Below are 11,826 nucleotides of genomic sequence, written 5' to 3'. Positions count from 1 at the left end.
ACCAGTCAGCACCAGCGACAAACGGTGGAAAGACACAGAAGGGCAGGCAGTCCAGCCCCGCTGCATTAGAGAGTGGGTAACAACTGCTTGCCATGGGACTAGCGGCTGGCGTAATGGTCATGTTGCTAGACTCCCTCGTAGTCGACTGAAGTTTGAGTCTCGGATCTGGCGGCTTAAAACTCATGCTGGGCACATGTGCATGTGTGCCCAAAATCCCAAGGGAAGAATGGAGAAGGGATTGCAGCATGGCCATCCCCCCAGGAGGATGATTTCTCCATTTTTGTCTCTCTGTCTCTCTGGGGAGCTCACATACTCTATAGCAAAAATCTCTCTAAAAGCAAACAAATAAAAAATAAAAACAAAAACAACTGGTTCCAAGACATTTTGGCTGGATCCTGAGAAAGGAGAAATACAGACTGGAGCTTACACATAAGCAAGAATAATCAATTTACTTAAAGATAAGGGAAAATACTGGAAATAAGCAGGTAAAAAGTTCTGAAAAACATGGGAGAACTCTATAGATGAATTAAAATAGGATGAGGGTCACCCGTGATGGTGCATAGGCAGTGCCACCACTGGGAGGCTGGAAGCCACGTGGGAGAGGTTTGATTCCAGGGCCAAGCTGAGCACAGCTGTGTGGTTGCGTGCACCTGTAAGCCTAGCTGAGTGGGAACGTGGGCCAGCGGATCATGGCACAGCAAGACCCTGTCAAAGTACTTACCTCTGTCTGTCTCCCTTTCGTTCTCTCTCTCTTTCTCTCTCATAAAGAAAATAAAATGGGAGAATGATTATAATTGGGTTAAAAAATTAGTGTTTGAAGATTAAGTGGAACTCAGAAAAGTTATCAGGAAGGGACAAAGGAAAAGAAGAAAAAAACAAAAGTTGGGACATATGGAAGAGGCATGCCTAAGTGTTAATTTCCACATTAAAGATTTTCCTGAGAGCTATTAGGTTTTCAGGAAAGTCATTATGGAGTTTCCGTTTTTCTGTAAAAAAAAAAAATCCGTCATGAGTTTCCCAATGACCCAATATATGGAAAAAAAATGGAAGGGAGGAAGCATTTGAAGAAATCATGATCTAGACTTTCTAAAAAAAATAGATGATTATCGAAGTTTCATATCACCAAAACTTACAGATGATAAAATATATTGGGCCATTGGAAAAGTCATGATGCATTTTTGTATAGAAAAATATGACTTTTTTTTTTTTTTGAGAGGTTTTTGCTATAGGGCACATGCACTCACCAGACAGACAGAGACAAACAGAGAGACAGAAGGTGAGAAATCACCCCCCCCCCCAGGGGGAATGGTCATGCCACAATCCCTTCTCCTCCATTCTCCTCTTGGGATCTTGGGCACGCACGCATATGCGCCCGGTGTGAGTTTTAAGCCACCAGGTCCGGGACTCGAACCACAGTCGACTATGTGGGAGTCCAGCAACATAGCCATTACACTAACTGCTGGTCCCCCATGACTTGATACCCTATATATATATGTGTGTGTGTGTGTATAAATACGTGTATGGATATGTGTGTATATACGTGTGTATATATGTGTGTGTGTGTTTGTGTGTGTGTGTGTGTGTATTAATACTTTCAAGGGAGGTTTTTATTTCCTGCATCATAACTTTACCTCTAGAATTCCATTCGATTCTTTTTCAGGGTATCTATCTCTTTGTGGGGTTCCTCCTGCAAGTCATGGAAAGATTTTCTCAATTCCTAGAATTGGTTGTCTGTTTTCTCTTTCAATCTCATTGAGTTTAGTAACAATAAATATGCTGAATTCTTTTTCTGATGTTTCTGTGATTTCTTGTGTTTTATCCATTGTTGGTGAGGAGTTACTGTGTTCCTTTGGGGAGAAATATTTCCTGGTGGTTTCTCATGTTTCTGGAGGCTCTGCTGTGACTTTTAGGCATTTAGTGATGAACTCACTTCTTGCTACTTCTTTGGAGTTGGTTCCTGCAGCTGTGTGAGCGTGTGCTTGCCTTTGACGTGATTAACTGTCTGTTTTCCTCTTCTGCTGTGAGTGGCAGTGTGGTTTCCACAGTGAGAATTCTGGGTTCAGACTACGGAGAGGAGTTTGGGGCGAGTGTTGGGAGAGAATTCCTGCAGAGCCTCACTGCGTTCAGATGCCTGTCTCCTGTATATGCAGACCTCTCTGGTCCCTGTGTGACTGGGGGCTGAGCTGAGAAGCTAGAACAGAACGCAATATCCCCGGTCGTGTGCTGTGCATGCACAGAGGCAGGCCTCCTGCCACAGCCTGGACTGCGAGGCTGTGGAGGGCTTAGGTGATAAGCTGGAGCCAGGAGGGGCTTTTTCCCTCGGCTCCTTCTAATGCTGCAACTGCAGAATAGGCCAGTGGCCTCACGAAATGGATCAACAACAAACTTCTCAATGTTAATGTTATAGAAAATACAGAGGAGTGACATTTTTCAAGACTCAGAATAAAAGAGCATTAAATCTAAGTTACCACACTGAATCATTTAGATGCAAAGGAAGCATACTTACATAGTCTTAGACAAATAAGAACTCAGAAATCTCATCAAGCAAATGGTTCTTGAAAACACGTTTTCAGGAAGTAGACCTGTATGTCGTCAGACCCACCTGGGAAGATCTGAAATACATGGAATGTAGAGGAGAGGCAATAGCTAGATCTCTATGAATGATCCACACAATTGAGATGAAAATAAAATGTAGAAAACATACTTTTTGTAGGGATAAAACAAGTGGGAGATGAGGAGATAAATGATATGAATATTGATAAGTATAAAAATGCACAAAATGAAAAAAATTAATGCCGTTACATATTTAGTCTTAACCAAAGGATAAATAAAATGCCATGTTAACTTGCATACAAAAGAAAAAGAAAAACGAAACTTGTTCTGTTGAATGGAAGGTATGAAGTTGAAATTAGTCATACCTAAGATATGCAACAGAAAAAATCAATTAAATATGAGGAAATAAGTCCTAGTATCAATTGTAATAAATGTTTGTTAAACTCACAAAAGACAGAGACCTTCAGACTGGATTAGAAGACCCATCAGCAAACAAAGCATAAAATACAAAAGAAACCTTTTAAATAAAATATAAGGAAAATTGAGAATAAAGGTGGGCCTTCCACTCATTAGTTGGATTAAGTTACTAGAACCAGCCTCTCACTGAAGCCAACCAACTAAAAGGTAAAATTATGTTTTTATTGCATGGAAGAGTTGTGAGAGCAGGCCAAAATTGAAAGAAAAATGAGAAACAAGAAAAAGAAGAAAATACAAAAATTTGACTAAAATCTGGCAAATTTGAACTATATGTCTTTTTTGAGAACTCTACTTTTTAAATGGGGTCTTTTGGGGCCACCAGGTGGTGAGGCAGTTAAGAGGCTGGACTCCTATTTGGCAGACTATAGTTCGAATCCTGGATCTTGCTTTCTTACTTTCCCTTCCTCTGTCTCTCTCTGGTCAAACTGAAAAATAATGACAACAACAAATAAAGTTAAATAATCCTTTTGAAAAATAAATAAATGGGATATTTTGTTCACATATGTAGAAATCTAGAAGTCCATGGAAGTCAGCCCTTCTTGGCCAGCCCCTGACACGTGGCTGTCAGATGCAGGAGTGTGAGACCTGGCTTCCTTGCATCGGGGATCTCTGTGGTCTGACCTGCTTGAGTTCCCCTCAGGACCAGGCCGAAGTAGGCTCTGTGGGTCCTTGAGACTTTAACCTCGCTAGGCTTCTACCTCTCCTGCTTTCCCTCCCTCTCTGCCTGGCTCCTTGCAGAGAGAATTGGTTGCTCCTGACTCCTCCATCAGAGTCTGCTTCTGGGAAAACTGGTCAAAGAGACCATCTCTCCTCTTGTCCCTTTCTCACTTTTCCTAGTTGTTCATTTGTTTGTTTTTAATTTCAGGTCATGCAATGAAATGTGTATTAAATTTTTCATATTATTTTTACGTCTGTGAACTTGTCTTGAGTATTTCTCAGCTGTTTCCTTGTTACATCACAGATAACTTCTTCAGCTCTGCAGTCTAGTTATTAAATTTCTTATTAACTATATTCAATTTTCTGTTCCCCCAGCCACTGAAATTTTTTACCTCACTTACATTTATCTCATTTTCAGAAGTTCCACTTTTTTGCAATGTGCTTTGCAGTTTTGTAGTTTTACTTATTCTCAAGTTTTATTTCTTTTATTTATTTCAATGGGTTAATCAAAACAAAGTCTGTCATTTGTTGTTTCCATTAGATTCTCTTCAGCAATTCTTTGTGAGTGTTGTTTTATAAAATTTGGCTGTGAATTGATGTTCCTTGGAACTTTTTCTGTAGAAATTCTTTGAAGCTGGATAGAAGATACACTCCATCAGAGAGAATTTGTCTAGGCTCATTTCAGATGCCTGGAGGCCCCACTTACGTGGGACCACTTCGAATACTCATGGACTCCATTATAGCAGGCCTCCACCTCAACGTGGGTGAAGAGGGGTCTTTGGCTATGAATACTGAAGGAAGATATTTTTTCTGAACTTAGCACCAAAGTCATAGCAAAGAATGCTTTCACTGTCTTGTGCTGTGTGGCATGGGTTTATTTCTGACACAACCTGTGGCCTGAGTATAGCTCTTTAGGGCCCCAGCTTTGTGCAGAAGGATCCCATTACATTTATCATCTTTGGTAAATCCTGGGTTTTGTCTTCTTCTATCCCATGAAGTAAAAATAAAATAAAATAAAATAATGAAAACTAAGATTCAACAAAGTTAAGAATATACCCGAAGGTCAAAATGGTTTCAGTATCTTTTTTAATATTATTATTTTACTATTATTACTTTAATTTGCTGTAGTCCTCAGAGAGAGAGAAAAAAAGGGAAAGTGGGAAAGGAAGCTGCCAGGTCTGAGACTCACACCACGGTCAGCCATGTGGGAGTCCAGCACCCCAACCTCCATGCCACCTGCAGGCCCCTTCAATGCTCTCTTAACTTTCTAAATAACAATTTTTCAACCTTGAAAAGTTCTACTGAAAGAACAAGAATATAGCTATAAGATTTTAAAATACATTTTAATGGCTTTTATTTTCAACAAATCAAGCTTTTGGTTTTTTAGATATATAAGTCAATTCCTTTCATTTTTTTTAAAAAAAATATGTATTTATTTATCTTTGGCGATGGTAGCACTTGTGTTTCTTCCAAAGTCTCAGTCATAGCAAAGAATGCTTTCACTGTCTTGTGCTGTGTGGCATGGGTTTATTTCTGACACAACCTGTGGCCTGAGTATAGCTCTTTAGGGCCCCAGCTTTGTGCAGAAGGATCCCATTACATTTATCATCTTTGGTAAATCCTGGGTTTTGTCTTCTTCTATCCCGTGAGGTAAAAATAAAATAAAATAAAATAATGAAAACTAAGATTCAACAAAGTTAAGAATATACCCGAAGGTCAAAATGGTTTCAGTATCTTTTTTAATATTATTATTTTACTATTATTACTTTAATTTGCTGTAGTCCTCAGAGAGAGAGAAAAAAAGGGAAAGTGGGAAAGGAAGCTGCCAGGTCTGAGACTCACACCACGGTCAGCCATGTGGGAGTCCAGCACCCCAACCTCCATGCCACCTGCAGGCCCCTTCAATGCTCTCTTAACTTTCTAAATAACAATTTTTCAACCTTGAAAAGTTCTACTGAAAGAACAAGAATATAGCTATAAGATTTTAAAATACATTTTAATGGCTTTTATTTTCAACAAATCAAGCTTTTGGTTTTTTAGATATATAAGTCAATTCCTTTCATTTTTTTTAAAAAAAATATGTATTTATTTATCTTTGGCGATGGTAGCACTTGTGTTTCTTCCAAAGTCTCATGTTTGTTGACATGCCATTTATTTATCTAACAGGTTATTGGGGGGGGATGTATTTTAAACATACTGCTAACAAGTCTATTAGTCAAGGAGAAACATAATTCAGTCTAGTCCACTTACATTTTATTAAAAATAAATAGCAAAGCAGTGATGTAGTGATAGCCTCAACACGGACGGAGAGCTTTCACAGGCGCAATCAGGTGTCAGCCGCTTCGTCTGCTCTATGAACGCGTGGTTGTAGAATGCGTGACTCTTCATTTAAGGCCTCTGAAGGGAGCATGGCTGTGAATGGCAGGGACAATACTGGATCTGCTGTCCACTTAGCCATAGAAGAGGTAGAGCTACCGCCGCATTAGGGATGGATCAGGGAAAGTTAGAAGAAACAGTGCCAAGGTTTCTTACATAACTTCCAAAACACTTTTTAAAAAGCTTCGCTTCGCCTTTTACATAAAGAGCAGCAATAATTTGTCCTATGTATAAGTGGGAGGTGGGGGGCCGGGGGAGGGCTCCCCCTCTGCTCGGGTTCTCGGGTTCTGGAAGGGAGAATGCAACTTCACCGCTGCAATCTGAATGCATCAGTTGTCGGGCTGCTTCACCTGCAGCAAAGCCGAGCTCACTTGGAGAGCAGTGTGTCAGGATGTAAACGAGCCGCTTTTGTGGACCTCCTCGAGGTTGAGTTGAAATTTTAGCCTGGGGAGGGTCCTGTAAGGCGAAAGCAGCAGACTACCAGTCCTTGTGCAAAGCTCGGACTCCTCATCGTTGCCATAGGGTGTTGGAAAGGACCTGCTGGTGCCCAAGTGGGGACGTGGTTCCTCTTCCCAGTGCTGCCTACTATTCACGATAGAGGAGGGTTTTTATTACTACCATGAATTTGAGTAGTAAACATGTTTATTGTTCAAATGATTTTTGAGTAGTAACCTTATTTAGTTTTTGCCTTTTTAAAAACAGCACAGGTTTATCATCTGACAGCTCTGGAGATGAGAAGTCTGAAGGGGGTCTTGTGGGGCTAAGACCAAAGGCTGTGCTCCTCCTGAAGGCGCTAGGGGGGAATTCACTTTTTGGGCCTTTCTAACTTTAAAAGACTGCTCACATTCCTTGGCCCAAGACACCTCACTTTGATCTTTGTCTCCAGCACCCCATTTCCAGCATCACGTTTTCCTCTGGTCGTCTCTGACCAACACCCTCGTGATCACATTAAGCCCACCCAAACAATCTAGGCTTCTCTCGGCATCTCAAGATAGCTACTTCAATCATATCTGCCAAGCCCTTCTTTGCCATGTACAATAATATCTGGGAGTAGAACGTGGACATTTTTAAGTTTTTTTATGACAGAACTTTAAGTAATTTATTTTACTTAAAAAAAAAAAATAGCTCATTTCCTCATGAGAAAAAAACAAGAGAGAAGCAGCTTCAACAGGGCCCCATACTGTGATCCACCAGAGCCTTCCCAGCGGGCCAGGATCAGGATATGGGATATTTTCAGGTTTCAGGTGAGTCGAACCCAGCCATCACCCACAAGGATCCGGGATCACTTGAGCGGTGCGTTCCTGTTGCACCAACGAGCTGGTCGTACCGATGCTCTGAGAAATAGCAAGTGGCAAATGTAACTGGAAATCAGATTAGCAAGAAATAACCAGTACAGTACACGGCAATATGAGGGTACGCCAAAGCTAATATTCTACTTCTTCACTCATCCATTCACCCGATTATTCTATTTGTTCCCTAATTAATTAATGCTTGAGTCTTTTTTTATTTTTTGGTACATGTTTTTGCCTTAGGGTGTGTGCATTCACCAGAGAGACAGTGAGAGGGAAAGTGAGAAATCACCCTTCAGGGGAGATGGTCACGCCATAATCCCTTCTCTTCCATTCTCTTCCTGGAATCTTGGACACATACACAAACATATGCCTAGTGTGAGTTTCAAGCCACCAGATCTGGGACTTGAACTGTGGTCTGCCATGTGGGAGTCTAGTGACATAACCACTGTGCCATCTGCTGGTCCCCACTGAGTAGTTTTAATGTATTAGAAACTTTACTGGGCTTAGAGTTTTTATAGAGATTAAGTGCAAAAATCTCTTTTCTTTTTTTCTTTTTTTTTTTTGGAGAGGTTTTTGCTACAGGGCATGTGTGCTCGCCAGAAAGACAGAGAGAGACAGAGAGACAGAAAGTGAGAAATCACCCCCCAGGGGGGATGGCCACGCCACAATCCCTTCTCCTCCATTCTCCTCTCGGGATCTTGGGCACACACTTATACACGCCTGGCGTGAGTTTAAGACACAGGGTCTGGGACTCAAACCATGGTCAACTACATGGGAGTCCAGCAACATAGCCATAATGGTAACTGCTGGTCCTTCAGGAGCTTCCTGACATTAAAATAACTCATGGGTCCCCTATTGCAAAGTTTTAAGGATGCAGTTTTTAAGGGCCTAATTTTTTGCAAGACAAAACAGAGTTTAAATTATTTGCCATAGATTGTACAGATACTTCATCATGTCTTTTCACTAGAAGGCATATCTTAATTCTACTCAAGTTAGTTAATAAATATGGCAGTTCATATTTATATAAATATTGTAATTTATTATATTTATTATGAAAACTCATGTAAAATATAAAAGACCCGGTGTTAATGTTATGTTATTGGCATTATATAGTATTATGGATATTATTTTCTTCTGGGGGCTACATACAAAATGAATTATAAGTATATTAATAATGCTTTTTAAAAAATTAAAGATGACTAATTTTTTTTTGAAGAGTTTTTTGCTATAGTGCATGTGCCCTCGCCAGAAAGACAAAGAAAGACAGAGAGACAGAAAGCTAGAAATCACACCTGCAGGGGAGATGGACATGCTGCAATCCCTTCTCTTCCATTCTCCTCCCGGGTCCTGGGCATGCATGCACACACGCCCAGCGTGAGTTTAAGCCACCAGGTCTGGGACTCGAACCATGGCTGACTACATGGAGTCCAGTGACATAGCCATTATGCCAAATGCTGATCCCAAAGATGACTAATCTTTAAGGTGAAGGGGGGGCCACGCAATTACTTGTACTATAACTTTATTCTCTTTATTTATTTGAGAGATTTTTGCTATAGTATGCTTGTGCTTACCAGAGAGACACAGAGACAGAAAGTGAGAAATCATCCCTGGGTGGAGGGGATGGCCATGCTGCGGCCCCTTCTCCATTCTCCTCTCAGGATTTTGGGCATGCATGCACATGCACGTGGCATGAGTTTTAAGCCACCAGGCCCGGGACTCGAACTGTGGTCGACTACATGGGAGTCCAGCAATGTAACCATTACGCCATCTGCTGATTTCCATACAATAATTTTGAACTGTACAAGCGGCAACAAATTTTCTTATGAACTCTAATCAGGGAAACTGAGGCTTCTGGGTCTCAGTCAACTGTAGTTATGTATAGTTGTCCTTTAACTGACTGGCCATAACTGAAAATTATGGTCAGATGAGTTCATCAACACATGTCAGCATAACCCGGGACACTTAGAACCGTTAGAGGAGCTTTACATTGAATCTGTGGCAGATCAGGGCAATCACTTCACTGCCAGAGCTGGAGAGAAGGAAACAATGGACAAAATGGTATTTTCTGGTGATTACCTGTTCAGGAACAACCTGGATCAAATCTGTTTATATTTTAAAATCAGACAAGGCATGGTGGCATGCTGATGATGAAATACTTCATGATATTGAAGCCACTTGGGCAGGTTCTGAGTTGGCATCTCCAGATCTTCCTGTAAGAGTGGAGTGGCCCAGGGGTGGCTGGAGCTGTGACCGAATCACAACAAGAAGACCCTGTCCAAGTTACCACTCTCTGTTTCTCCTTCTCTGTCCTGGAAGAAATAAATAAACCTTAAAGCAAATCAGAATAAATCCATAGTATTACATTTTTTTGTAGATAAGTAACTTGTTATTTTAGAGAGAGAGATTTTTGCTATAGGGCACATGTGCTCACCAGAGACAGAGAGAGACAGAGACAGAAAGCAGGAAATTATTACCCCAGGGGTATGGCCATGCCACAATCCCTTCTCCTCCTCCTCCATTTTCCTCTTGGGATCTTTGGCATGCACACACACACGCCCGGCATGAGTTTCAAGCCACCAAGTCTGGGACTCTAACCGCAGTTGACTATGAGGGAGTCCATGATGTAACCATTACACCATCTGCTGGTCCGGATAAGTAACTTCTTAAGACCCTCCATTTACCATAGGGCGGGCGCCACCACGCCCCAAGACCCTCCATTTAGAAGGAGCTGTGTCTTCATTCCTTATTCATCCCAGGATGCACTTAGGAAATATCATAATTTGAATTTGCTAGACCGTTAGCTTTAAAATTTTATAAAGTGCTGAACAGGTGACAGATCGAATAAGGTAAGGAGGTTCACTGTAAAGAAAGTGTATTGACTGGAAAGAGCTTTGGTAAAACAGAAAAACCAGAGGCTATGTATTGTTAAATCTGTTCAATTTATTTCATTCTAAATGTGTTTTTCAAGCTTTCAAAATATTGAAGTTGTCTTAATGAGCAAAATGTATTTTTTTTTTTTTTAGAAATCCTAAACCAGAGCATTTGTTTAATTTTGTCTTTGCCAAAGCGATCACTTCACTCTCATTTTGTTGTTTCCACTGGTAGGGACATATTCCAGGTACCTCGAAAAGTAATACATCTGCATAATAAGCATGGTTTTCTGATCAGGTGTATGTATATTGGAAGATCATTTCTTTTCTTTTTTTTTCTTAACATTATTTTAAGTTTTTTTGAAAATGAGCACTTCAGGGGTCCAACAAGAAAGCTTTGTATTGGGAAAAATGAAGAAGAAATCATTATTCTAGGTTTGACTACCAACAAAACTTGTTCAGTGATGTAGCAATTAAAGAAATCTTGGGAGAAAAATATAAGAATTGGAAAAAACTGGGACCAGCAGATGGTCTGGTGGTTAAGGTCGCTGGACTCCCACATGGCCAAGCATGGTTTGAGTCCTGGACCTGGCGGCTTGCTTTCTCACTTTCCCTCTCTCTATCTCTCACTCTGTCCCTCTCTGGTCAAATTAAAATAAAGATAAATAAAACAATTCTTAAAAAAAAAGAATGGGAAAAAGTAGCGTTATTAAAATAGACCTTAACAGGTTTAATTTATTGAACAATTATTAATATTAATTAAACACTCATTTGGTGCCAAGCATGATAAAAATCTCTGCAAAAAAGAGTAACCCAAGGTCCTTACCATCCGTCACTTACAGCCAGGGGGAAAGCAGACTCACGAGCCTTTGCAATGGAGTGGACCAAATTCCCCCAAAAGGAGATCTTGAGGTCTCATAAAATGTAGGAGAGGTGCCTAATTTAGGGTTGGAGGATCGATGAAGGCTTCTCAGGGAGATTATCTTTAAGACCTCCTGGATGTGCAGGAGTCAGATAACAAAAAGGTTGAGAGCATGAAGTGCGCTCACGACCGAGAGCAGGGCTCAGGCCCAGGCTGGGAATCATAATTAGAAGCGCAGAGTGCATCAGCCCGGCCTAGACCGGAAGCTGAGCGGCTAACTGGCACAGGCAGGAGGCGGAAGCATCCCACTGTTTCCTGTCCGTCCTTGCCACAATGGAGACTAGTCGTCAAAACAGAATAGAGAAGCAACATTAACCGTGAATTGAAATTCCAGGAAAAAAAAAAAAGTGATTATGGGAAGCCGCCCAGACATTTTAAATGAATGCAGGTTTGCAGCCATAGACAAATCACATTCCGAGGTGTTGAAAAGACTTACGGATGCAATCACAGAGCGATTGTCCGCAATCTACAAAAATCACAGAGCAGGTAGCCCTGCTGGGAGAGGCGACCTGGGCAAGGCTGCCCTGAATCTCTCCCAGGGTACACAAGGAAAATTCTGTAAATGATTTGATCAACTCAGACTAGTCTTTAGTGGCATTCTAGAATGGATTACTCTAACAAGGAATTGAGAGTACTTAGGAAATAATGAGACTACCTCCGGATGGATCCAGTCTGAGTG

Source organism: Tupaia chinensis, unplaced genomic scaffold (genome assembly GCF_000334495.1).
Source record: "Tupaia chinensis unplaced genomic scaffold, TupChi_1.0 Scaffold000315_1, whole genome shotgun sequence".
Taxonomy (NCBI): domain Eukaryota; kingdom Metazoa; phylum Chordata; class Mammalia; order Scandentia; family Tupaiidae; genus Tupaia; species Tupaia belangeri.
Note: the sequence above shows the minus strand (reverse complement) of the source record.